Source organism: Rhinatrema bivittatum, chromosome 6, assembly GCF_901001135.1.
Source record: "Rhinatrema bivittatum chromosome 6, aRhiBiv1.1, whole genome shotgun sequence".
Lineage (NCBI taxonomy): Eukaryota > Metazoa > Chordata > Amphibia > Gymnophiona > Rhinatrematidae > Rhinatrema > Rhinatrema bivittatum.
In genome coordinates this window covers 257,114,297-257,140,190 of record NC_042620.1, presented here as the reverse complement: position 1 = coordinate 257,140,190, position 25,894 = coordinate 257,114,297, and the positions used below count along the sequence as shown (strand labels likewise).

The window sequence follows — 25,894 nt, the reverse complement described above, 5'->3', positions numbered from 1 at the left end:
TTCCTAATTTGATTCTCTAATGTTTCAATTTTCCCCTTCATGTTCTTCTGATTTAATCAAATTAGTTTGAATTTTTTTTAATTTCTCCCAATTTCAAATCAAATGTATTCATATTTTTCTCCAAATTATCTATTTTTTCCTGTAGATAAGGGTTCTTTTTTAATGCTTCCTGAACTGTTGTAAGGTTATTTATAGATTTTTGCATAATAACCATCAGAGCCTAATTCTTCAATAGAAAATTTAGGTATGATAATAGAAATATCCTTAATACTGTTTGCAGAAAATTGTACATCAACTCTTGACTACTTTAATGTCCCTCCAATTCCATCTGCAACAGGTAAAGACAAGTCTTTAAATTCCCCAGGACTTCGTTCTTCAATGTCCTCTGAGGCTTTAGTCAAATTCACGACATCTCTCTGGGAATCAAAGGAATCTTTTGAAGAAACATTAAATTCTATATTAGACTTTGCACATGGGGCTGGTTTCTCTGGGGCACAGGGGGTAAGAGATGTTTCAAATGCCTGGTAGTTCGGCTCCTGCTCCTGAGCCACGCTACTAGCGGCCCCTTCCGGTGTAGGTGTGGAAACAATTTAAAAGCAGTCCACAATACTAGGTTGAAGCAATTTGCTTGGCGTAGAGGTCGAGGAAAACTCAGTTTTACTTTCCTCTTGGTATGAGGCATAGCAACTGGATGGTATTATATTTTAAGCAATTTTTTCAATCCAAAAATTTACCCAAGCGGATATGAAGTCAAATTAGACAACAAAAAAAACACTCAACTTACCAATGTTCTAAGGCCGCTGTATCAAGAATCCCAGTTCCACACCGGGCAAAGCCACACGCCCCTTAGTCGAGTGCAGCTTAGCTGTCGCACCGGCATAGGCTAGATTTTATTGCCTACCCGGCTCCTCCTTCCGAGGTCAGCACCTCTGGGACCCAGATGCAGGAAGGATTTCTTGGGCCTCTCTCGCTAGACCCTCAAGGTAATAGTTCGGTGGCCGAGCCTTGAGTTTCTTTTCCGGTAGTGCCATGGCTTGTGCGCGTAAAACACAGTTGTGCACTCAGGTTTGGTGCGTGCTCAGCCCAGTAAGCGTGTGGCTATGCGCGTCACTTGTGCGCACGGTACTAGGCACATGACGTTGTGCACACGGCTCGGAATGACGGACAGATCAAAATGGTGACTGCGACCATGCGGACAATATGGCGACCACCTCTGAGGGTCTCCACGTGGAAGGACCCTTGGATCCGACTGGGGTCTAGCCCTGCTAGGGCAGATCAACCCGGTGGCACTGGTCCTGGCTGGTGACTTGTGCGACTCATCGAGCTTCAAAGACTGTAGAATTTTAACTAAATTTCTACCTTACCTTGTCTCGGCGCTTCCCGGTCTTGTTCTGGGTGGTCTCTGGCTACGGGGGGGGGGGGGGGGGGGAAGAGGGAAAATACCTTCACCGCCACGCTCATGGTTGCACCTGCTGGCTCTCAGCCTCACCCGATGTCAGGGGCTAGGTCTCCGCTGAGGGTCGGCCGCCAGACCGAGGCTTACCTCAGAGGGATCGTGGAAATCACCTCGGGAATTCTCAACTGGGGGAGGGACCCAATGGGTGTCATCGCAGGAGAGCGGGGCTCATCTATAGAGGTAAGATTTCTTATTTTGGTTCTCTTTGGTAAAATTACTTTAACACTGTGCGAGCGTGCATAGAGTCCCTAACTGCTATGGAGACGGAAAATACTGAAGAGCTGCACTTCCTGCAGGGGTATATGTACTAGGGCTGATGTCAGATTGAAATCTGATCAGTCTCCAACTACTATCAGGAGTACACTATACCCCACTGGTCCTGAGTCCATCTGCTACATGCTAGGAAAATTTATATTTCTGCCCTGTTTCCCCCTCTCTAACCATATTACCGTATTCTTCGCTCCAAAAGACGCACCTGACCATAAGACACACCTAGGATTCAGAAGGGGAAAAAAAAAAAAAAAAAAAAGTGTGCTAAACTGGCTCTGTTCCCGGACGTCTGGGCGTCTTATGGAGTAAATTAGGGGAGTGCATAAGATTTATTTGTCCCCATTTCGTTTTCTGGTCTGGGGAGGGCCATTTCAGACTACTCCCCAGATCAGAAAACTTTTTATCATTCTCTCTTTCTGGGTGGGGGGGGGGAACCATCCCAACCCTTTAAAATTTAACTACAACCCCCCCCCCCCCCAAGTCCTGCCAAAAGTCCCTGGTGGTCCAGCAGGGGTCTAGGAGCTATCTCCTGCACTTGGGCAGTCGGCTGCCAGTAATCAAAATGGCACTGACTGTCCTTTGCCCTTACTATGTCAGAGGGGCCGACCAATGGCACCGGTAGAAATGTACTTCTTAGGAAAACCTAAGGAGTACATTCCAGAAAGCCAGCCCATAACAACTTAATACCAGCTCTAGGGTACACATCAGCAAACCTTGCTGTGAAGAACTGAACTGTCTAGGTTTATAACTAAGTGCTCCACTAGATAGCTTATAAGACCTCTTCTTCCTTAGCACTTAAAAATCAAACAATCTTACAGTTGGATCTCATCTCTGTCAGCAGCCATCAAAGAGTACAAAATGGGGGTTATGTGATCATATTTCCTCTCACAAGCAGCCTAGCTGCCTTATTTTGTAACATCTGAATTCTCTTAAGCTTTTTTTCAGAAAGACTCTGGTATAAAGAGCTACAATGATCAAGTCTACTTGTTACAGTTGAATTCATAAAATTGAAAGGCATCACCCTCTATTAACAAACAGTGTAGAGAGAGACCATCATAAGGCTGAGCTTTTAGCTAAACATTTTCTGGCATTACATAGCTCAAAGTTTAATAATCAGTCTCAAAAAGTGCTCAGTGAATTGTTTGGCATTCTGTAATGCCAGAAAATGTTTGGCTAAAAGCTCAGCATCCAAGCACACATTCAAATTACAGATAGGTGTTGCTTGATCTTTCCCTACATATAAAACTACAGTAAATTCTCTATTTAGCTAAAGTTCCAAAAAAAATTGATCACACTGTACAGCTCACAATAGTACATTCATAATTTGATAAAAACAGATTACAAAAACAAAGCCACACTGAAAATGTAATCACTTCTGTAGTTTTTTTTTTGTTTTTTTTTTTTAAAGACCACACACACAACACTGTTGTATGTCATCTGCAGAAAAACAGAACATTTACTCTGAAATTATCAATCATTGCTTCCAATGGGGCTAGGTAAATATTCAATGGGGAGGAATCAAATGGAGTCTTGGGGCATACCACACGTTAATGGCTTTCGATGGGGCCTTTTAAAAAGAAAATGTCTGCTAGGGAGTCTGAGTCTGGGGGTCAACAAAAAAAAACAAAACACAAAACACACCACAACCCACCACAAAACTGGTTCTTGAATTGGCCAGTTAAAGATCCTGCAGGTCAGCCAAATACCAACCTGTTGGTAATCCTGTCTTCCTCCTCCCCATCATCCCCTTCTCCCCTCCCTAGCACATCCTCCCCCTCTCGCTACGACTGAATGAATGGCTCCCTCCCCTTATCAGCAACTCTCAGTTCTGAAAGGTTCCCTCAGTCCCTCCTTTGAGAGGTCATTTACAGTGCAGATGAGTGCTGGTAGCAGTGGTGACTGTTGGTCCAGCAGAGTGCTCCTTCAGTAGTGGTTGTCTTGGGTAGCTCTGGAGTTTACAGCCTCAGCACATGGCAATCCTTCCCCTTCTTGGCAGCCGGGTGGTAGGAGGAAAGATAGAGAGAAGCAGCAACATATCCCCTATGCAGTCCACTGTATCCACCTGAGACCAGATAGTCTTCATGAAGAGACTGCCACAATAATCCTGGCACACAAAGGCTACCATCCCTTTGTGACAGTACCCACAATGATGCAGCTCTAACGCTGCTTAGTATGATTTTTGATGTGTAGTTAGTTGCTGCTGTGGCAAAGTTTGGGGTTCCTTGTTGCCAGCATTGAACTGGTGTGCCACAGCACCCATGGCTCACTGGCAGAAGGTCTTGTTGTGGATGGCACACTGATAGCAGCGATCCACCTTTGTGTAGCCCAGGGCTAGAGGCTCAGTATCATGAAAACAGTTTTGCTTTCTACTCGTTCTCAGTCTTCTGGGAGGATTTCATCTTAAGATAAAATTGTCCTGCAAAATACATGACAAGAAATATGAGTCAAAATATGGTGCATCCCCTAAAAATATTTAATAGTGAATTTTAGAGATTTAAGTTTTGTGACATGTTATGCTAGGCTCACAATTTTTTTTTTTTAGAGGGGATGAAACTTTTTTTTTTTTTACTGTAGCAATATATATGAAAGATGTGATGGTGGGCTTTATAGCCTAGGGGTTTCTATGTTGGATAACACAGTAGGGACAGGGGAAGCCAGACACCAGATTTTAAACTTTCAAACAAGAGGGATCTGGAGTCCACCCTTGCTGGCTTTAACATGATTTGAACCCTAAGGAGGTGGTCAAGGACTTAAAACTGCTTTACAAAACAAAAAATAAGTTTTACAGTTCTAATGTGGGAAGGGGAGTTAGAACATAACATGCCATACTGGGTCAGACCAAGGGTCCATCAAGCCCAGCATCCTGTTTCCAACAGTGGCCAATCCAGGCCATAAGAACCTGGCAAGTTCCCAAAAACAAAGTCTATTCCATGTTACTGATGCTAGTAATAGCAGTGGCTATTTTCTAAGTCAACTTAATAGCAGGTAATGGACTTCTCCTTCAAGAACTTCTCCTTTTTTAAACACAGCTATACTAACGGCACTAACCACATCCTGTGGCAACAAATTCCAGAGTTTGTGCGTTAAGTAAAAAAGAACTTTCTCCGATTAGTTTTAAATGTGCCACATGCTAACTTCATGGAGTGCCCCCTAGTCTATTATCCGAAAGAGTAGGAGAAGAAATGAAAGTGGTCAATAGCAACCTCAATTAGGCCAGCCTGAGACCCCTACTGGGAGAAGCAGCTGCCACCTTCTGCCATTTTAACTGAGTGTGGATATTTTGAAAAAAATTTTATTTTCTAGTACTTTATAAAAATTCCTGCTGGCCAAGTTTTACATAGCTGTAAGACAGATTCCTGTCTGTCAGGAGAAAGTGGGATGGTGCTGGAGAAGTTCTCTTTCCTACCTCTTACAGGTACAGTGAAAGTGAATGATTGGTGTTTAAATTCTAAATTTTTTTTTTCCAGGGGGTGATTTCAAATATTGTTGACCCATGCTACAGGTGTTGTGTATGGCTGGAGCCTGCTGAGCAGAACACCTCCCCTATCAGATATCTATACTGCTTAAGGCAGTCATTCAGCTGGGACAAAGCATAGATAGCAAAGGGCGTGCACAGATGACCAGAGCAATGAAAGCGAAATGACTAGAAGAGGGTTTCCTGCTATTTGCTGCAGAGCTTCCACTAGCCCCATCCTGTAGTGCTTGGGGTCTTAGAAGCCAATAGTGTCATAACTATAACAGATTAGCAGTACTTTTTTTTTTTTCCCCAGAAGGCAATGTGACACTTTTACATAGAACTCAGCTAACATGAAGAAGCCATTTTGTTTAATAATGACACCCACATTATCTGTGTGTAGAAAGCCACTTTTTTTTTTCATTCTTGCTTATTTCTTTGAATTATAAACTGACATAAGAGCCAGAAAGTCTGTATATTGTCCGTAACAACACTGGTAAAGAGAATGATTTGATCCATGTTGGGTGACTTCTATATTAAAAGTGTGGCATAAAAATTAGTTTGAGAAGTGGATTACCTTTCATGGCTTGGAGGTAGTTGAGAGCTTTTTTTTTTTTAGGGCAATTTTCAAAGCCATTTATGCAATAGCAGAGTGTGTGAGAGAAAGTCTCAATTGATGGTCTGAAAATGGTTCTCATTCAATAAAGTTGTACTTTTAGCCTCATTTACAGGAAGTGTTACTGGGGGCATGACTGTAAAACATGCCAACACTATTCATATCTGCACACATTACTTCCTCAAAACAGGTACCCGCTCAAAAAAAAAAAAAAAAAAAAAAAAAAAACCAATACACACCACAGGTACACAAGTCCACAGATTCCTTATACCCAAGTTTCAAGGGGAAAGTAGGAGTACACGTGAAAAGTCTGTGGTCTGTCTCAAAACAGCCCAAAGATTGCCTGCATTGTCATATATATCTGCAGCCCAATTACTGCTTTAAAAAAGGTACATTGTGAGCTTTTTAAAAGCAAAGCACCAACCTCACGGGCCGTTACAGTAAAAAACGTGGGAGAGCGGGCGAGCACCCACTCTCCCGGCGCGCGCACAGGACACTCTCCTGTGCGTGCGATACAGTAAGTTAATTTATTTAAATTAGGCCCGGCGGTAAAAAGAGGCGGCTGTCAGCGGGTTTGACAGCCGATGCTCAATTTTGCCGGCATTGGTTCTTGAGCCCGACAGCCACGGGCTCAGAAACTGGCAAAAATGAGCGTCTGGTTTTCGGCCTGAATTCATTTTTTTTTTCCTTCACTTTTTTACTCTTTGGGACCTCCGACTTAATATCGCAATGATATTAAGTCGGAGGGTGCACAAAAAAGCAGGTTTTTACTGCTTTTCTATGCACTTTCCCGGTGCCGGAAGAAATTAGCACAGACCTTTGGGTCGGCGCTAATTTCTGAAAGCAAAAATGTGCAGCTTTTTGAATCGCACGCGCATACCTAACAGGGCCATCAACATGCATTTGCATGTTGAGGGTGCTATTAGGTGCCGTGGGTTGGACATGCGTTTTCCTCCCCTTACTGAAGGGGTAAGGGAAAATGCGCGTCCAAGAGCAGGCTAACAGTGCGCTCCATCGGAGCACACTGTACTGTATCGGCCTGTCAGCTAGAAAAATGTTAGTGTATTGGTTTTCTCCTAGAAATAGTCTCCCCTTACCTATTTTCATGATCTTTCTGTCCTGTTTCCCTGGTTGTCCTCCGTTGCACAGCAAAGACTCTGGTAGTGCACTGCATTTGGCAAGAGTGCTGAATCACATGGGCCATCATAACCAATCAGATTGCAGTTTGCCTGAACACACCAATCCCTCTTCACTTTGGTCCATACTCAGGATACTTATTTACTGATATAAGATTGGCTTTTAGTAAAATTATAGGTTGAATGGTTTTTGGGGGGGGTTTTTTTATGTACAATTCTATATGTATTGTATTTTTGGACCAGAAGGCAGTATATAAAAAATTTAAAATAAAATGTCAATAGGATTCCTTGCTGGTCAGTCTTTCCTGGATTCTTTGCTACTCAGACTCACACTAACCTCAAATTTTTATATCAATATCCCCAATTCTTTTTATATTTCCTGCATATGTTACACAAAATATTAATTCCATTATGCTTCACAATTCTAGCAATTGAAAGCAGGAATGGAGAAGAATTGAATGTAGACAGTCAACAGCACATTTGAGATGCCTCACACCCAGGAAGAAAAACCCATAAATAGTGCTGTGGGGGTGCTGATGGATCCATCTGTTACCCCTTGCAGCTGAAGAGTGGAAAAGATACTCTGGCAATGCCTGGGTCATAAATCAACTTCCTTTTCATTTAAAAAGAAAGGAAGGACGATGATGGCACTGGAGGAAAGATACTTTAAGTTTGTATGTGTGTGTGGGGGGGGGGGGGGGGGAGGAGATACACAAAGCTCATTCATAGCATGTAAATGTTTTAAATATACATTTTTGCTGAAGCGTTTGAAGACTATTTTGGGGGGAGATGAAAGGTCAAATCTTTTCCCCTCCCAGCTAACAGCAAATCGCACTTTTGCCTTACACTACCTTGTCTGATGGTGCATTCTCATACAGAAAGACTATACAGCCCTTGACCTGAGGAAGCATCGGATTATAAGATTTATAATATACAGCCGGAGCGTGACTAGAGACGGGGGTGGGTGGGATTGGTAGTCTGGGGATAAGCTTTCTCTGGTTGGCAAGTTGGATGTTGATTGCAGAATGCTATGTATTGGACAGTGATGCTTTGCTGTGTCGTGTTTATATGTATACCTGTTTTGCCAATGATTAATTTAAAACTACACAGCCCTTAGAGCTTTATATTAATACTTATTATCCAGCTGAAACAAATACAATTCTGATTATAGCATGTCTAGGATTGGAATTCTGTGATCTACCAATACCCATCGCCTCTTTAATAAAAGCCATAATTCGCTCCTGCGTTAAGTTTCAAAAGTTATTTCCCTCCAAAAACAATTTTTTACTGTTAAACAGTTTAAGAAAATGTCTCTAGGCCGCTGCCCTTGCAGAATACCATGCTGGCTGGAGTGACTGGGCCTTGGTGTGTGTGTTTCCCAACCCTACCCCCTGCCAGTCAGGTTTTCAGGATATCCACAATGAATCTGCATCCAATTGGTTGGGAAGACAGTGTTGGGAACCATTGCCTTACAGGATACAGAGGATGAGGCTTGCTATATAATAATGATCTCACATTTAACTATAGAAGCATTGTGAAGAGAACCAAAGTGGTATGCCAAAACAAAAAAGGCTGTTAAAAGAAAACCAGCAAGCTTTCAGATACTGCCAAGATACCCTCCACAGGCAACAATTTAAACACTTTCAGCTGTAAAGAATGATAGACAGCTACCTCCCAGGTCAAAGCACAGATAACAGGAAGGAAGGGGAAGTCCAGAGTAATATGGGTTATTCTAGGACTTAGAGAAAAAGTGAATTTGCTTATCTGTAACATGTGTTCTCCACCAATTGCAGGACAAAATCAGCCACACAAGCGGGTGATATCCTCAGACAGAACTGCCACGGACTTGCTCTCTCAGGGGCCAAGCAATAAGGTGCGCCCAGACTAGCACATTGTTGGGCACACAAGAATAGCGTCAAATGCAATAAGGAGATTAGCGCAACCTGACAAACACATATCCAATAGTGCCCAACAGGTAAATTCCACGTAGATGAAGACGTTAACTATTGCCATCTGATGCAGGAAAGCGCAGAGTCTCCCTGGTCTGGTATCAAAATGAGCTCCCAGATATTTAAGGGACTGAGAGCCTCATTTGCTAAGCATCCCCCCCCCCCCCCCCATAGATCTAAAATTGGAGAAAAGCCTTAGTAAATCAGATCCTGAGATGGCTGGAGTTGGCTCTTGAAACAGTCACTACCTATCATATCCTATGGACTATCCCAGGGACTCAAGCACTTGTAAGTTGATTGTCAACTTTGATTGACTTGGCCCTGATCAGCCAGCCGTCCAGGTAAGAGTCCACTAAAACCCCTTCTGTGTAGAGGAAGACCACCACTAGCACCATTTCGGTAAAAGTCTAGGAAGCCGTGGCCAGACCAAATGGCATAGCTCAGAACTGGTAGTATTTCCTCAACACAGCAAATCAAATACTTCTGGTGACCTTATCTGATAGCAATATGGAGATATGCCTTAAATCCAGGCAAGCCAGAAATTCCCCTGTTCTCACTGCCATAGTTACTGATCTTAGTGTTTCCATATGAAAGTGGGGTACCTGCAGAGCCTTGTTTCAGGATCAGCACCAGGCAAAAAAGTTCTACTTCCTTCTTTGGAACCATGAAATAAATGGAATGCCATCCCTTCTTGAATTCTGCTACGTGGACTGGGACACGACTGCCATTGTTTGAATGGTAACCATCTTTATGGTTAATCTGCAAAGATACCAGATAAAAGCACCCGAGATAGGACAGCTAGTTCCAGGGCATAATCTTGCCGGATAATCTCTAGGGCCCACTTGTCTGTGGTAATCTCGACTCACTCCTTGTAGAACCGTGTTAGCCACTTCCTACTGGAGGAGTGAACCCAACCCCACCCAGTCATTGAGAGCTTCTGGGTCCAATTGGACCTCAGGAGTTCCCCTTGGGGCCCCCTCTCCAATCCCCTCAAAACAGATTTTAGTAAGTCTTTTGAACAATCAGAAGCCTGCCCAGTCTATACTACATAAAATCTTTAAACTGGGTATGAGGACCCCTCAAAGGCCCTCTGAATTAGTCTTCTAGCAATATCTGGGGCTTGGATTCTACAGGTTCTTCACTAGTTTCTCAAATTCTTTCCCAAAGAAAAAAAAAGTGTGACTTCTAAAGGGTAACCTACTCAGCCTAGCTTTGGCAGCTAAACATGCAGCCCAGTTCCTCAGCCACAGTAGCCTTTGGACCATGTCTGCCATTACTAACTGCTTATGAGATCATATAGCGTGCATCCACCACAAAAGACCAGCCCTAATTCTAGTCTGGCAACCTCTGAGGGATGCCCTCCTCTGGTCACATAATCCTGGTGGTCTTTCCCTGCAGGCAGCAAGTGACCTCTTTAAAAGGAAATCAAGCTTACAATCCTGTGGGTCTTTCAGCACTGAGCCTCCTTCTACTGGGATAGCTGACCTATTGCAGTTCTGGGGGCATCTATTTTAGGCATGCAGAATAGGTGCTCCTTCTCCCCTTACTGAATCAAACAAATCCATTGCCATACTGCTCCTCTGGGGCTTCCCACTGTGCATGCCTGAGTATACTAGAAAGGCACTAGGGGGGGGGGGGGGGGGGGGTTTTGAGCCCCATCAGAATCTGATCACCTTGCATGGTTGCCTCCTCCACCAGATCATACGAACATAACTGCCATACTGGGTCAGCCAGGATCCTGTTTCCAACAGTGGCCAATCCAGATCACACCTGACAGGATCCCAAATAGCAGATATATACCATGCTGCTAATGCCCAGAGAGTTCTCCTTCAACAACTTAATTCAAACTTTTTTTTAAACCCAGCTAGGCTAGCTACCTTTACCACATCCTTTGACAAAATACCAAAGCTTAATTGTGCTTCGAGTGAAAAAGAATTCTCTGGTTTAAGTGTGCTTACTAAGTTCATGGAGTGTCCCCTAGTTTTTGTATTATTTTGTATTATTATTCACATCTAGCCATTCTATTCCTAGTCATGATTTTATAGACCTCTATCATATCTCCCCCCCAGCTGGCTCTTCCCCAAACCAACCTCTTCAGTTTAAGAAATTGCCATACTGGGTCAGACCAAGGGTCCATCAAGCCCAGCATTCTGTTTCCAACAGTGGCCAATCCAGGCCATAAGAACCTGGCAAGTACCTAAAAATTAAGTCTATTCCATGTTACCATTGTTAGTAATAGCAGTGGCTATTTTCTAAGTCAACTTAATTAATAGCAGGTAATGGACTTCTCCTCCAAGAACTTATCCAATCCTTTTTTAAACACAGCTATACTAACTACACTGACCACATCCTCTGGTAACAAATTCCAGAGTTTAATTGTGCGTTGAGTAAGAGAGAACTTTCTCCGATTAGTTTTAAACGTGCCCCATGCTAACTTCATGGAGTGCCCCCTAGTCTATTATCCGAAAGAGTAAATAACGATTCACATCTATCCGTTCTAGACATCCCATGATTTTAAACACCTCTATCATATCCCCCCTCAACCGTCTCTTCTCCAAGCTGAAGAGTCCTAACCTCTTTAATCTCCTCATAGGGGAGCTGTTCCATTCCCCTTATTTTGGTAGCCCTTCTCTGTACCTTCTCCATTGCAATTATTTTTTTTTGAGATGCGGCGATCAGAATTGTACATAGTATTCAAGGTGCGGTCTCACCATGGAGCGATACAGAGGCATTATGACATTCTGTTTTATTCACCATTCCCTTCCTAATAATTCCCAACATTGTTTGCTTTTTTGACTGCCGCAGCACACTGAACTGACAATTTCAAATGTGTTATCCACTATGACGCCTAGATCTCTTTCTTGGGTTGTAGCACCTAAGATTGTGTAACTATAGCGTGGGTTATTTTTCCCCTATATGCATCACCTTGCACTTATCCACACTAAATTTCATCTGCCATTTGGATACCCAAATTCCCAGTCTCACAAGGTCTTCCTGCAATTTATCACAATCTGCTTGTGATTTTACTCTGAACAATTTTGTATCTGCAAATTTGATTACGATGAGTGAGATATTTCTTTCCAGATAGTTTATAAATATATTGAAAAGTAAGGGTCCCAATACAGATCCCTGAGGCACTCCATTGCCCACTCCCTTCCACTGAGAAAATAGTCCATTTAATCCTGTTTCCTGTCTTTTAGCCAGTTTGCAATCCACAAAAGGACATCGCCACCTATCCCATGACTTTTTACTTTTCCTAGAAGCCTCTCATGAGGAACTTTGTCAAACGCCTTCTGAAAATCCAAGTATACTACATCTACTGGTTCACCTTTATCCACATGTTTATTAACTCCTTCAAAAAAGTCAAGCAGATTTGTGAGGCAAGACTTGCCTTGGGTAAAAGCCATGCTGACTGTTTCATTAAACCATGTCTTTCTATATGTTCTGTGATTTTGATGTTTAGAATACTTTCCACTATTTTTCCTGGCACTGAAGTCATGCTAGCCAGTCTGTAGTTTTCTGGATTGCCCTGGAGCCCTTTTTTAAATATTGGGGTTACATTTGCTATCCTCCAGTCTTCAGGTACAATGGATGATTTTAATGATAGGTTACAAATTTTTACTGATAGGTCTGAAATTTCATTTTTTAGTTCCTTCAGAACTCTGGGTGTATACCATCTGGTCCAGGTGATTTACTACTCTTCAGTTTGTCAGTCAGGTCTACCACATCTTCTAGGTTCACTGTGATTTGATTCAGTCCATCTGAATCATTACCCATGAAAACCTTCTCCAGTACAGGTACCTCCCCAACATCCCCTTCAGTAAACACTGAAGCAAAGAAATCATTTAATCTTTCCGCGATGGCCTTATCTTCTCTAAGTGCCCCTTTAACCCCTCGATCATCTAACGGTCCAACTGACTCCCTCACAGGCTTTCTGCTTCAGATATATTTTAAAAAGTTTTTGCCTCTAGGGCCAACTTCTTCTCAAATTCTCTCTTAGCCTGTCTTATCAATGTCTTAATTTAACTTGCCAACGTTTATGTATTATCCTATTTTCTTCTTTTGAATGAAGATCTTTTGGCTAAAATAGCCTTTCACCTCACCTTTTAACCATGCCGGTAATAGTTTTGCCTTCTTTCCACCTTTAATGTGAGAATACATCTGACTGTGCTTCTAGAATTTTTTTTTTAAATGACCACGCCTCTTGCACACTATTTACCTTTGTAGTTGCTCTTTTCAGGTTTTTTCTAACAATTTCTCTCATTTTATCAAAGTTTCCCTTTTGAAAGTTTAGCACGAGAGCCATGGATTTGCATATTATGCCTCTTCCAGTCATTAATTCAAATTTGATCATATGATCACTATTGCCAAGCATCCCCACCACCGTTACCTCTCACTAAATCCTGTACTCCACTGAGAATTAGATCTAAAATTGCTCCCTCTCTCATCAGTTCCTGAATCAGTTGCTCCATCTAGGAATGTTATCTCTCTAGCGTTTCCCAATGATACATTTACCCAGTAAGAAAAGGGAAGTGATTATCCCCTTGTACAGGTCCTTGGTGAGGTCTCACCTAGAGTACTGTGTTCAGTTCTGGAGACCGTATCTACAAAGAGTCAGAGACAAGATGGAAGTGGTACAGAGAAGGGCGACCAGAAAGGTGGAGGGTCGTCATCGAATGACTTATGAGGAGAGATTGATGAATCTAAATATGTACACCCTGGAAGAAAGGAGGAGCAGGGTGATATGATTCAAACTTTCAGATACTTGAAAGGTTTTAACAATCCAAAGACAACGACAAACCTTTTCCAAGAGAAAAAAAAAAATCAGCAGAACCAGGGGTCACGAGCTGAAGCTCCAGGGGAGGAAGACTCAGAACCAATGTCAGGAAGTATTTCTTCACGTAGAGGGTGGTGGATGCCTGGAATGCCCTTCCGGAGGAAGTTTGAAGACCAGAACTGTGAAGGACTTCAAAGGGGCGTGGGATAAACACTGTGGATCCATCAAGTCTAGAGGACGTGAATGAAGAGGGGATGGCTTGCGGGAATGAAGACTACTACCTGGAGATAATACCCTTATTCAATATACATACACACGGTTAATGCGACTCCAACATTGCTCTAAGCTTCAACGGTAAGAGGAAATGTGGGAAAAAAAATGGATTTGCATTCACAAAAAAAGCGGGGTGTAGCTTGCTTGTTACAGCAGTTACTACCCCCAAACCAAATGAGTCTGATACTTTACTTTTAATGCATATCTAGCATAGCTCTCTGCTTCAACGGCAATGTAGAAAAGACAACCACCAACAAGGACTGAATTACATAGTCGAGTAAACAAAAGCATGGGTGTAGCTTGCTTATTGAGGTGGTTACTACCCCTAACTAAGCTACATATTCAATTAGATGCAGTTCCAACACTGCTCTCTACATTAATGGTGGGGTGGAAGGGAAATAGAACTAAAAAAGGTACTAAGAGCCAAGCGTAACAAGAGGGAGAAAAAAAAAAAAAAAAAAAAAGAGCATAGCTTGCTGGGCAGACTGGATGGGCCGTTTGGTCTTCTTCTGCCGTCATTTCTATGTTTCTATAATACTGGGGTAATTGAAGTCTCCCATTATTACCGCACTACCAGTTTGGTTAGCTTCCCTAATTTCTCTTAGCATTTCACTGTCCGTCTCACCATCTTGACCAGGTGGACGGTAGTATACCCCTATCACTATAGTCTTCCGACATCACAAGGGATTTCTACCCATAAAGATTCAATTTTGCATTTAGTCTCATGCAGGATATTTATCCTGTTGGACTCTATGCCATCCTGGACAAAGCGCCACACCGCCTCCCGGGTGCTCCTCTGTCATTGTGATATAGTTTGTATCCCAGTATAGCCCTGTCCCATTGGTTGTCCTCCTTCCACCATAACTGAGACGCCAATTAATGTCTTTCATCATTCACTGCTATACATTCTAATTCTCCCATCTTACTTCTTAGACTTCTGGCATTAGCAAACAAACATTTCAAAGTTTGTTTTTTGTTTGTATTTTCATTTTGCTTTTTTTTTTTTTTTTTTTTTTTAATATAGTTACAGGCACTTGGACTACTTTTTATTATTGGAACCTCACTGTCTGGATGCCCTAATTCTAATGCATCATTAGTATCCTTTCAAGATACCTCTCGCCGAACCATGACTGCTGAGCGACTGTCTGCTTTCCCCTTTGTTCTAGTTTAAAAGCTGCTCTAGCTCCTTTTTCCCTCAGAAAGGAGCCCTTCCATCCCCTTTACCATTTTGGTAATTTTTCTCTCTCTTTTCCAGTTCAACTATCTTTTTTGATATGTGGTGACCAGAAATGCACACAGGGGCAGATTTTATAAAACTACACATGCACGTACTTTTGTTTGCACGCCAGGCGTAAACAAAAGTATGCCGGATTTCAATAGATACGCGCGGCTACGTGTGTATTTGTTAACATCCGGGGTCAGTGCGTGCCGAGCCGTGCAGCCTGCCTCCATTCCCTCCACCCGCACCTTGTTTAATATATAACTATGTCAACTATTCCTTATATGCCAATCACATACAATTTTTTTTCCAAATAACCGACATATCCACCACTATAGGTCTTAATTCACTTTAACTTGGTACAATTAAAAAATGGCTATTTCATGACAAACAGCCTTAATATCTCAAAAACAGATTATACGGTTTAACCACTGTCCCACATCATATTTTCCTACCTCTGGTTTCAATTGGGGGGGGGTAATCTGTTACAATTGCTAGTAAAATTTAAAAAAAAAATCTGGGCATTATTTTGGACTCTAGACTTTCTTTTAAACATATTACAGTCATCCAGAAATCCTTTCAAACTCCACATTTTGAGGAAAGTTAAACCTTACCTGGGTTATGCTGGTTTTTGAATAGGCCAGGGCTTTGGTTTTAACCAGCCTGGATTATTGCAACTATTTTTATGGGCCTAGCTCCTTATTCCATTAAAGCACTTCAAGATGTACAAAATTCAGCAGCACTTGTTTTGACCTCAAGTGCGTTACATTACTTCAGTTGCTTGAAAATTTTAAATCTAAGCTTAAGATCTTCCTCTTCAAGCAAGCCTACTGTTAATGGAAATATTTAGCAGGCTTTTCTGCAATCTATGCTGAAATGTTATGTACTTATAGATTTTATTTTTTTTTTTTATTACGTATTTGAGTTTGTATCAATTTCCATGTGTTTCACGGTTTGATTGTTTTCTCTTTGTATATCACCTATTGTCCTCTTAGGTGGTTACAAAATTTTAATAGAGATAAAAGTTCTACGTGCCTTACACTGGCTGCCAACTGCATGGAGGGTGCAGTTTAAAGTCTTAAGGCTAGTTCATAAAGCCCTGAAAAATATGTTCCTCTTTCCATTATTTCACTTAGGGGGAGATTTTAAAACCTACGCATGCACATGTTATAAAATTGGGGGGGAGGGGGGGGGGGAACATAAGTAGAATTGGAATAACTTCACCCTCCTTAAGGAGGATTACTAAGACCTGCAAACTCTTGCTGGAGTGGGACAATGTGTTCCTCTTTGATTACTCCTGAAGCTGATGCCTTAGAAACAAATGCTTTAACAGGACACTTAATAGACAAAGATGTATCTGAGAAGAAACTGGTCACCTACAGACTTGAAAAGGCCATCCCAATCCCGCACTGCCAGACTCAACTTCATAAATGAGAAAGCCCAATTCTGACAGCAGTGAGACACTTCCCGCCAAAAAAGGAGTATATTGGGCAAAGGGCTACGATTTCCTGTAAAACTACCAAAGAAACTGTCAAAGAAAACTCAAAGAGATGATACCCTACAAAGCTTGAGAGGAAGGAATACTAGATCCCTTTAACTAAATTCACTTCCAAGTTGAGGAGACTTCCTGCAGTGGAGGACTTAGGATCTTGAATCTTCAGAAAAAAAGAAAAGTATCTAATCTGAGAGTCATAAACAGCACTTCCATATCTGTGTCTCTTGCAGCAAGCCAGAGCCAGGCTATGTAAAATTTGCAAGTTATGCCTTCATTCCAATCTCCTTTGATGGAAGGAATGGACCCCTCAACAGGAAATATTAACTCTATAAACTGACCTAACAATGGCTCCAAACTCTAATGTCTTCTACATGGTCCACTTTCTCATCGCCGAAGGCAGTAACCTTTGATATTAAGTATCCTCACGACATAGCCAAGTTCTTTTAACAACCAAGGCTGTAAAAGAGAAAGGAAGGGATCTTCTAAGGAAGAATCCTCTGACTAGGGTAAAGGAGCACTCCTGCTTGTGCCTTCAGAACTCATAGTTGGGAATGTACAGGCTGCCAGGAAGCAGACAGGCCAAAGACTGGATGGCAGTCATGAGTCTTCCAAGATATCTGAACCCCCTAGTTCCTGTTTTTCTTTTTCAGCTGAAGAATTGTCACGGAGGAACTTCATGGGGCTAATCTAAAAGCACTCACTGAAGTGAACCATCTGATACCCTCATAAAGCAAAGGCCACTTCTGCCAATCCTTATACTTCAAGTTCTCAAAAGTGTCAGTTTAAAACAGTCAATGGATACGATAAAAGTGGTGGACAGCTAACAAGCATTATATAAACATCAGGAGTCTTATACACAACACTTTTTTAGGAGGATATCCATGCTCCAGTGGGTCACATCAATGTTGATGTCCTGCATGAGGCATGCAAGAGACAAGGTGGCAACAAACACCAGGTCCCATGCTTGACAAGATCTGCGATTGTAAATGTCTTTTCTACAGTGCTAGTTACACAATGTTAGGTTCCATATTAGGAGCTACCACCCAAGAAAGATCTAGGCGTCATAGTGGATAACACATTGAAATTGGTTCAGTGTGCTGCGGCAGTCAAAAAAAGCAAACAGAACGTTGGGAATTATTAGAAAGGGAATGGTGAATAAAACGGAAAAAAGTGTCATAATGCTGCCGTATTGCTCCATGGTGAGACGGCACCTTGAATACTGTGTACAATTCTGGTCGCCACATCTCAAAAACGATATAGTTCCAATGGAGAAGGTACAGAGAAGGGCAACCAAAATGATAAAGGGGATGGAACAGCTCCCCTATGAGGAAAGGCTGAAGAGGTTAGGGCTGTTCAACTTGGACAAGAGACGGCTGAGGGGGGATATGATAGAGGTCTTTAAGATCATGAGAGGTCTAGAACAGGTAAATGTGTATCTGTTATTTACTCTTTCGGATAATAGGACTAAGAGGCACTCCATGAAGTTAGCATGGGGCACATTTAAAACTAATCTGAGAAAATTCTCTCTCACTCCACTCACAATTAAACTCTGGAATTTGTTGCCAGAGGAAGTGGTTAGTGCAGTTAGTATAGCTGGGTTTAAAAAAGGATTGGATAAGTTCTTGGAGGAGAAGTCCATTACCTGCTATTAAGTTGACTTAGAAAATGGGACAGACTTAGTTTTTGTGTACTTGCCAGGTTCTTAGGGCCTGGATTGGCCACTGTTGGAAACAGGATGCTGGGCTTGATGGTCTGACTCAGTATGGCATGTTTTTAATGCCTTCTTTTTGAATGAAATTATAGGGTTATGGTGCTTATCAACGATATCAATAAGCCATAAAAACCTCCCGATAATCAATGCAAGCATCTGATTTAATTTATGTTTGACCTTCATAAAAGGCATCATTGTACAGTTCTGACTTTTATTCTGCCTTATATTTAATCATTGCTCGATGATAATCTGTTTTGTTTTTTATATGTTTTCCTCAAAGTACTATACCAAAATCCAGTAAAAGTTTACTTAGCTTGAGGTTTTGATGCCATTAGTTTTCCATAAACATTTTATGATGCCAGAAGAGCCAAGTTTGAACTTTTAATCACACTGGGATTTTGGTATAGTACTTTGAGAAAAAGCATATAAAAAGCTACAAAAGACAGATCATCATCATTGAGCATTGATTAAATATAAGGCAGAGTAAAAGTCAGAACTGTACGATGATGCCTTTTATGAAGGTCAAACATAATCAATGCAAGTGTCTGATTTAATTTATCGGGAGGTTTTTATGGTTTATTGATTGATAATGTTCTTATTAACACCACCAACACAAGAATGAGTTCTAAATAAAGCATTGTCTTTTGTTCCTGCTTATTACAATGTGTTTCAATTTAGAGCAGACTTGTATAGTTATATAAAAAAAAAAATCCCTCATCAATAAATGTGCCTTATAGAGCAACCAAAACTATAGAGCATGGAACTAATTCTTTAGGATCTTGAGATGGTGCAACAAAATACTCCCTTATTGTGTCTCAATCTAAATCAAGTATCATTTTTGGTACTTAAAGCATTATAAAGCAATTATAATAATTTAATAAATTCTAGATAGAATAGTGCCATCATGATACAACACTAATCAAAATATGGCAGATATACTTATCTTAATTGTCCAATTCTCTATTATGAAAAACTTGATGTGGACCCTAGTCTAATACAACAGAGTTAATACCAAGCCAAAGGGATATGGCTGAAGAGGAGATCAGTTTCCATACTCTAAAAGAGATTTGTTTCCTGACTCCCAACTATTCAAAAATTCCAGTATTATGTACAGTTCAAAATTCACAAAAGATTACCAGAATCCATCAAGACAATTCATAGTAGCATCCATAGGCTCTACAGCCAAGTCCAAGCAGCACTGTCTGAATCAAGAAGGCTGCTCACCCGGTAAAAATGTTGCTAGCAGAAGTTTAATTATGGGTTTGACAATTGCTTGGTTTTTATTGTAAAAATTACTATCCTTAACACAAGGCTTGTGAGTAACCTGCACGGAGCATAAGCTACTACCATAAGAAACTTGCACGGCAAATAGGATGGCCATTTTCTACCATCATTACTATGTTATTCCCCCTCTTGGATCTCCCCCACCACAACAAAGCCTCACCCCCTTCTTGTTGCTGGCCCCTCACCACCACCACAACGTAGCCTCATCTCCCCTCATTTCTTCTCCCCAACTTAGCATCTTTCCCCTTTTATAACCCCTTCCCCCCCCCCCCCCCACACCCCTGGCATCATTCCCTCTTCTTCCCTTTTCAGAAGCAGCACTCCCTTTCTCTCTTCACGCCTCTCACTCACCACCTTAACAAGAGTTAACCACGTAAATTTCGCTATAGGCGGAATAGAAAGACTTTTAAATAAACAAACGAGTTCTTCCTACCCAATAGGCACTTGCGGGCCTGTCCGGCTCCTTCATTCCCCACTTTGAGGTTTCCCATATATACAGCGCAGCGAGCTTTACCTTTCATCCAAAGCGCTCCTTTAGCAGCAGCAGCAGCAGCGGGGGACTGGCACCGCGTTCACAGCCCTCGCACATGGCGATCCTCCTCGTCCTCGGCAGCCAGACTACGACGGTGCGGAGTTGGGGGTAGGTGGCAATGCAAGACACAAATAACACCCCTGCCCCGGGCCCCAGAGAGCGTCGATGCACGTCAGCGGAGGGACAGGGGAACGTGGGAAGGATCCAGGCATTCTAAGTATTTAGTCCCGGCTACGCAGCTGAATAGTTCCGGTAGCAGACAGAGTTGCAAGGAAACCCCCCCCCCCCCCCCCATATGACGGACATCGATTCCATCTTAGAACGGAAGTGATGCTACAGGTCGGGGGACGTTTATGTAGGCTGCACATTTCCTGTTTCCTAGCAACAACAAAAGGAAGTGTTCGCTTCGGTGCTAGGGGGGAGCAAGAAAAGAATCCCAGAAACGATTTTTTTTATATTGTAACTATTATTAAGAGTGATCTAATTAGAATAATTTAGACTACATTAAAAGCAGATTTATTCTTATTTGCAGATTGGGTTATATTTTTCATTATAATATACTGTATGGGAAGTTCTTCCCTCCCCCACTCTCTGAAGGCTGACTATTAGTATGTTCATTATTAATTATTTTTACTACATATTTTTGTGCCAGCCTTTCAGTGTCTTAGTCAGTCTTTCAAAGAGATCTCAAACGCTCAGGGCAAGGAGAGATTCTCTTTATTTTTACTTTTATTATTTTATGTTTACTGTTATTTATATCTGGGGATATGTGCTTTATTTTTATATATATTTCATAAGAGTGAAGTCAGAGGAATCTGCTGAGAGTATTTTATTTTAGGTTTTATTATCCTTGCACCCCACTGGACCTTCCTATGTCTCTCACAACACTTTCTTTGTTATTTTATTTCTTTGTTTTTTTGCATAAATGTCATTACGTTTGGCTGTAACAGGTAAGAAAAAACAGCGTGTGTGTGTATATATATATAGTCTATATGTATTATGTGTGTGTGTTTCTTGCTCAAAATTACATACTTTTTTGTATATGTAATTATGTGTGGTTAGATTTATGTGCATACCTGTAAATACTGTAATATAGTTGGTTTTGCTATGTATTTGTAAATATATATATAGATTTTTAAAACGTATAATTTTTTTCCCACTGTAGTTTTAGTATTTTACTAACAATTATTTTTTATAGCATTGAGAATGCACAGTATGACAAATAAGTATTTTATATGTATCCATTAATGTTATGCCCACTGCTGTATGGATTATTTTATTTTCATATATCACTGATAGTGTATGCACAGAAGATGAGGTGTAATATAACACTGGAAATTACACAATGCTGGGTGAGGTGAAATTATTTCATTTTTTATTGCCCTGGCAGCGTAAGAGCAATAAGCAGGCACTCGACTTTATCATGCTTGTGATAAATCACAAAATATTACTATAGGTGTGGGCCTTTCCTGAAAAAAACTGAAATGAAAATCAACAGCCATAGCCATAGAAAGTCAGGGTCCTGAACCAGGAGCTCCAGACTCCACATGGAAAGCAGCAGATGTATGAGTACAGGGCCTACTCAGCTGCTGTGTCATGCAACTATTCTGGGATATACTGCTGCTAAGGAGAGGGGTCCAAGGGTGCCACTGCCACACCTCTGGATCCCTGCTCCCCATCCACTGTGGCAGTGGCAGCTACTGCAACCCCAATATCTCCCTCCCTGGCCAGCAGGAGGAGAAGAGTGGTGCTTACCTGGGTCTGCCTCTTCTGTTGGACAGCTTCAGCTTGGTGGTTTGAATTGTGCAGAGCCCAATAGTTTCTGAAGATTACAGACTTTTGCATCAAAACACACTCACCCTTGACTATCATCCTCCCCCATTCTCCAGCTACTTCTTTTAACAATATTTGTGGTTTGGTACTCTGAATACTAAGACTGGATATTAATTTTAGTTTTTATTAGTTTTGTCCTTCCATTGTTGTTTTTGTTGTTGTTTAGTTTTTATATTATACTGCTCTGGTTTTTTGTATTTTATTATGTATGTACTGTATGTAAACCATTTTGATTAATTTTTATATTGAAAAAGCGGTATATAAACATTTTTAAATAAATAGATAGGAGGGTTGCCAACTCATCACAAGTTGTCCAAATAGGCTGATTTTAGTCCTAGTTTTGCCTTATTGCATGCATGGAATTATAGTTCTGATTAAGACAGTGTTTCCAACCAGTGTGCCTTCAGACCTGATCAGTTATGCCATGAAAAGTCACCACTGCCTGATACTCAGATCCAGCCCTCCACTTGGGCTCTGCTTTCAGCATCTCACAGCAACATGAGTCTCCAGTGGTGGATTTCATCCATATCTCCTTTACCTAACTCCAGCATAAGTCCTGGAGTGTGGTAATTAATGGTTAGTAAGCAGGTCATGGATAGATAGGCTTTGCTTTGTACAGCATCCCGTCATCTTCTCCTTTCTGAGCCTCTTCTTTTGAGTCCTTCCAGCCTCTGTCTTATCCCCAAGCTGAGTGAGAAGGGGAGCATGTGCACTGAGCACTGGATGTGATTCTCTCTAAGTGATAGGAGCAGCAGCAGTGAAGGAGCTCTGGCAGTCACATATGGCAGTCAAAATAACTAAGCCCGTTGCTTACACCACACTGACTTCTTCCTTCTCCTGCATTTGCATCTATAGGGAACTAGTCTATTGTGACAGGTTCATGTGTGTCTCTGCTCCACTCTCCTTTTGTTCTGAAAAAAGGAAGAGAGACTTAGGGTTTCCAATAACTCCATAGCTTTTATTTTGACTATAGGAATCCTCTCTGTATCAGTACTGCATCCTTGGTGGAATTTTGTGTGCCATGCAACATTTTTGTTAATGGGCTTGAAAAAATTGTGAAATACTAATCTATAGGACTGTTTCAATGGAACATGCAAAACTACAACTCCTTGCATGCAGTGGCACAAAACTAAAACTGCACCAGCCTGTTTGGTTGAACTGGGGGGAGTTGGCACCACATAATTCAAACTGCCAGGCTGAAGCCATCCTGCAGAGGAGGCAGACTTGTGTAAGCAATTTCTCCTGTTTTCCCCGGGAGTTGAGGAAAACCCAAAGGCAGCTGATCAGAGGAAGGAGGAAAGAGAAGCTGGTTTTGGGTAGGAGGGGGAGCATCAAATGAGAAATGTTCCTTCTCCCCCCTCCCATCCTCCTAGTGAAATAATAGTGAACCTTTGATAAAATCAGGTCCCTGTGTATAATTATGTTATATCATGTTAACAGAATATGTAAAGCATAATTATTTTAATTTTGTATAGTACTGTCAGCATGCAATGTTATTATGCTTTGTCCATCGATAAGCAGCCTGAATTAGCCATTACATGTGGTTGATGTTATTCAGTGGCATCATACAGACTTGTCTCTCCAAGTTTGTATAACTTTTAGCTCTACTGAGCATGCGAGGGATTCCTGCACCGTCGTTGCCATGTGAACCTCCTCAGTCATTTTTTGTCCAAGCTGAAGCACGGATGTGTTCTTCCTCCTCTAACTTTTTCTTCAAAGTTCTTTTTGGTAAAAACTTGTTTTTGCCTTGCCTCGCTGCTTCTGCAGCTACACAACAGCACTTTTAAGTGCTACAAAAAAAAAAAAAAAAAAGAATCACTGAAGAGGTTTACCTCACAAAAAAAAATGTGGCAAGATCATGTCACTCACACCAGTTATTGTTACGATTCTGCTTGTGGGACAAGCCCACAAGCAGTCTCTCACCTTCTGCCAGCCAGCTCTCCGACGCCACTGTCCTGCCTTCATGCGGCCTGGAGGCTGCCGCTGCTCACTGCCACTCCCTGCCTCTCTCCATGCGGCCAGGAAGCCGCCCTTGTTCATCTTCTGCACAGCGGGCCTTGCCGCAGTGCTTCCATGAGGCCAGGAGGCTGCCGATGCTGAGCCCTGCGCGGCTGGGTGCCATTCCTGCTCCTCCCTGCTTCGCGGCAGGGAGCCTTCGTCATGTCTTCCATACGGCTGGTGCTGCTGTCCTTTTCTCCTTCACGACCAGGGGGCCACCGACACCGTCTTCTCGCGGCTGGAGCCACCCTCAGTTCTCCTGCCCGCAGCAAGAAGCCGCCTGCGACGCTAGGCCTGGTTGCGGCCTGTGCCGTTCCTGCTCCACTCTGCGGCCCCGCTCCAGGGTCCTTCCTCCTACCTCCTTAGATGCGAGGCCGCGCCTTCTCTCAGGATTTAAAGGGCCTGCGGTGGGAGTAGTCCTGCGGCCCTTCCTGATGATCTCATCGTGGGAGTTTCTCTTGAGCCCTATAAGAAGGACCTCTCTTCACTTCTTCGTTGCCTTCTCAAAGAGCTGCCTGCTCCTGGAGTCTCTGCTGCTCCAGCTCTTTTTCCAGGAGGCTCCGACATCCATCCTCTCTTCTTCAAGGTACTCTGTTCCTTGTTGTCTTTGTCCATGGTTCATAAACCTTCGTGTTGATCTTTGTTCCATGTCCTGGTCTCTCGACGGATCCCGCCCTCTCGTCTCCAGATGTCCACATCTCTAAGTTGTCCTGATGTCCACGTCTCCAAGTTGTCTTGTCCATGTCTCCAAATTGTCTTGATGTCCCCGTCTCCAAGTTGTCTTGATGTTCACGTCTCCAAATTGTCCTGATATCCCTGTCTCCAGATGTCTTGATGTCCCCATCTCCAAGTTGTCCTGATGTCCACGTCTCCAATTTGTCCTGATATCCCCATCTCCAGATGTCTTGAATGTCCCCGTCTCCAAGTTGTCCCGATGTCCGCGTGTCTCCTTGTCCAGACATCCTGACGTCCCCTTGTCCTCGGATGTCCAGACGTCTCTGTCCTCTGATGTCTTCGTCCTTCATGTTTCAGATGTCCCTGAGGTCCTCCCCTCTTGAGGTCCCTGATGTCCAGATGCTTAGATGTCCTGGTGTCCCGAGGTACCGGTGTTCCTTCGTATCCGATGCCCTACATTTCAGCCCTGATGTTCCGAGTCCTAATCCCAAAGTATCGTCTGTCCTCAAGCTCCGGTTCAGCCTCGCTTGCCCTGGTTCTCGTCTTCAGCTGACCTTTCCTGGGAGTAAATCCGTATCAATCCGGTGTCTGTTCCTGGTGGCTGGAGTCCTCTTCTGGCAGGATTTGTTTTCGAGCACTGCCCAGGTCCTTCCCAGATCTTGAACCTCTGTCTCCCCAGAGTATCCTGAAATTTGGTCCTCGTCTGAGTTTTCCTGGGTTCCAAGTCCTCATTGGAGTACCCAGATCCTCACCTGACTCTCTAGAATCCACCTTTGAGTGTCTAATGTCTGAGTTCCAAGCTACCTCATGTCCTCATCTCATCTGAGTTCCAAGCTACCTCTTGTCTCTGATATGTCTGAGTTCCAAGCTTCCCCATGTCCTCTTCATTTCTCAAGTTCCGAGTCCTCATCTGAGCCGTTCCAAGTCCTTGTCCAAGCTCTTCCAAGTTCCAAGTCTTCGTCCGAGTTATTCTAAGTTCCATGTACCAAGTGTCCTCGTCTTGTCTGAGCTTCCAAGTAGCAAGTGTCCTTCTCTTGTCTGAGTCCCAAGCTCCACATGTCCTTGTCTTGCCTGAGTCTTGAAGAGTCCTCGTCTTGTCTGAGTTTCAAGTTCCAACTGTCTTCGTCTCGCCTGAGTTTCAAGTTCCAAGTTCCAAGTGTCTTTGTCTCGCCTGAGTTTCTAGTTCCAAGCTCCAGTACCATCGCCTGTCCTCAAC

General features: G+C 42.5%; 1 protein-coding gene and 1 long non-coding RNA gene across 2 annotated transcripts in view; one reads left to right on the top strand and one right to left on the bottom strand.

Moving 5' to 3' along the window:
- Positions 1–3,029: 3,029 nt before the first annotated feature.
- Positions 3,030–20,482, bottom strand: LOC115094145. The gene is made up of 2 exons (XR_003857502.1): positions 20,155–20,482; positions 3,030–4,142 (listed from the first exon to the last, which is right to left on the bottom strand). It is a non-coding gene; the product is annotated as an uncharacterized LOC115094145 (long non-coding RNA).
- A 77-nt stretch (positions 20,483–20,559) lies between these two features.
- The window catches only part of LOC115094144, an 85,439-nt gene continuing 80,104 nt past the window's right edge, over positions 20,560–25,894 (top strand). Inside the window, 1 exon segment of the mRNA XM_029606893.1 lies at positions 20,560–21,122. The gene's annotated coding sequence lies outside the window, so the exon portion shown is untranslated.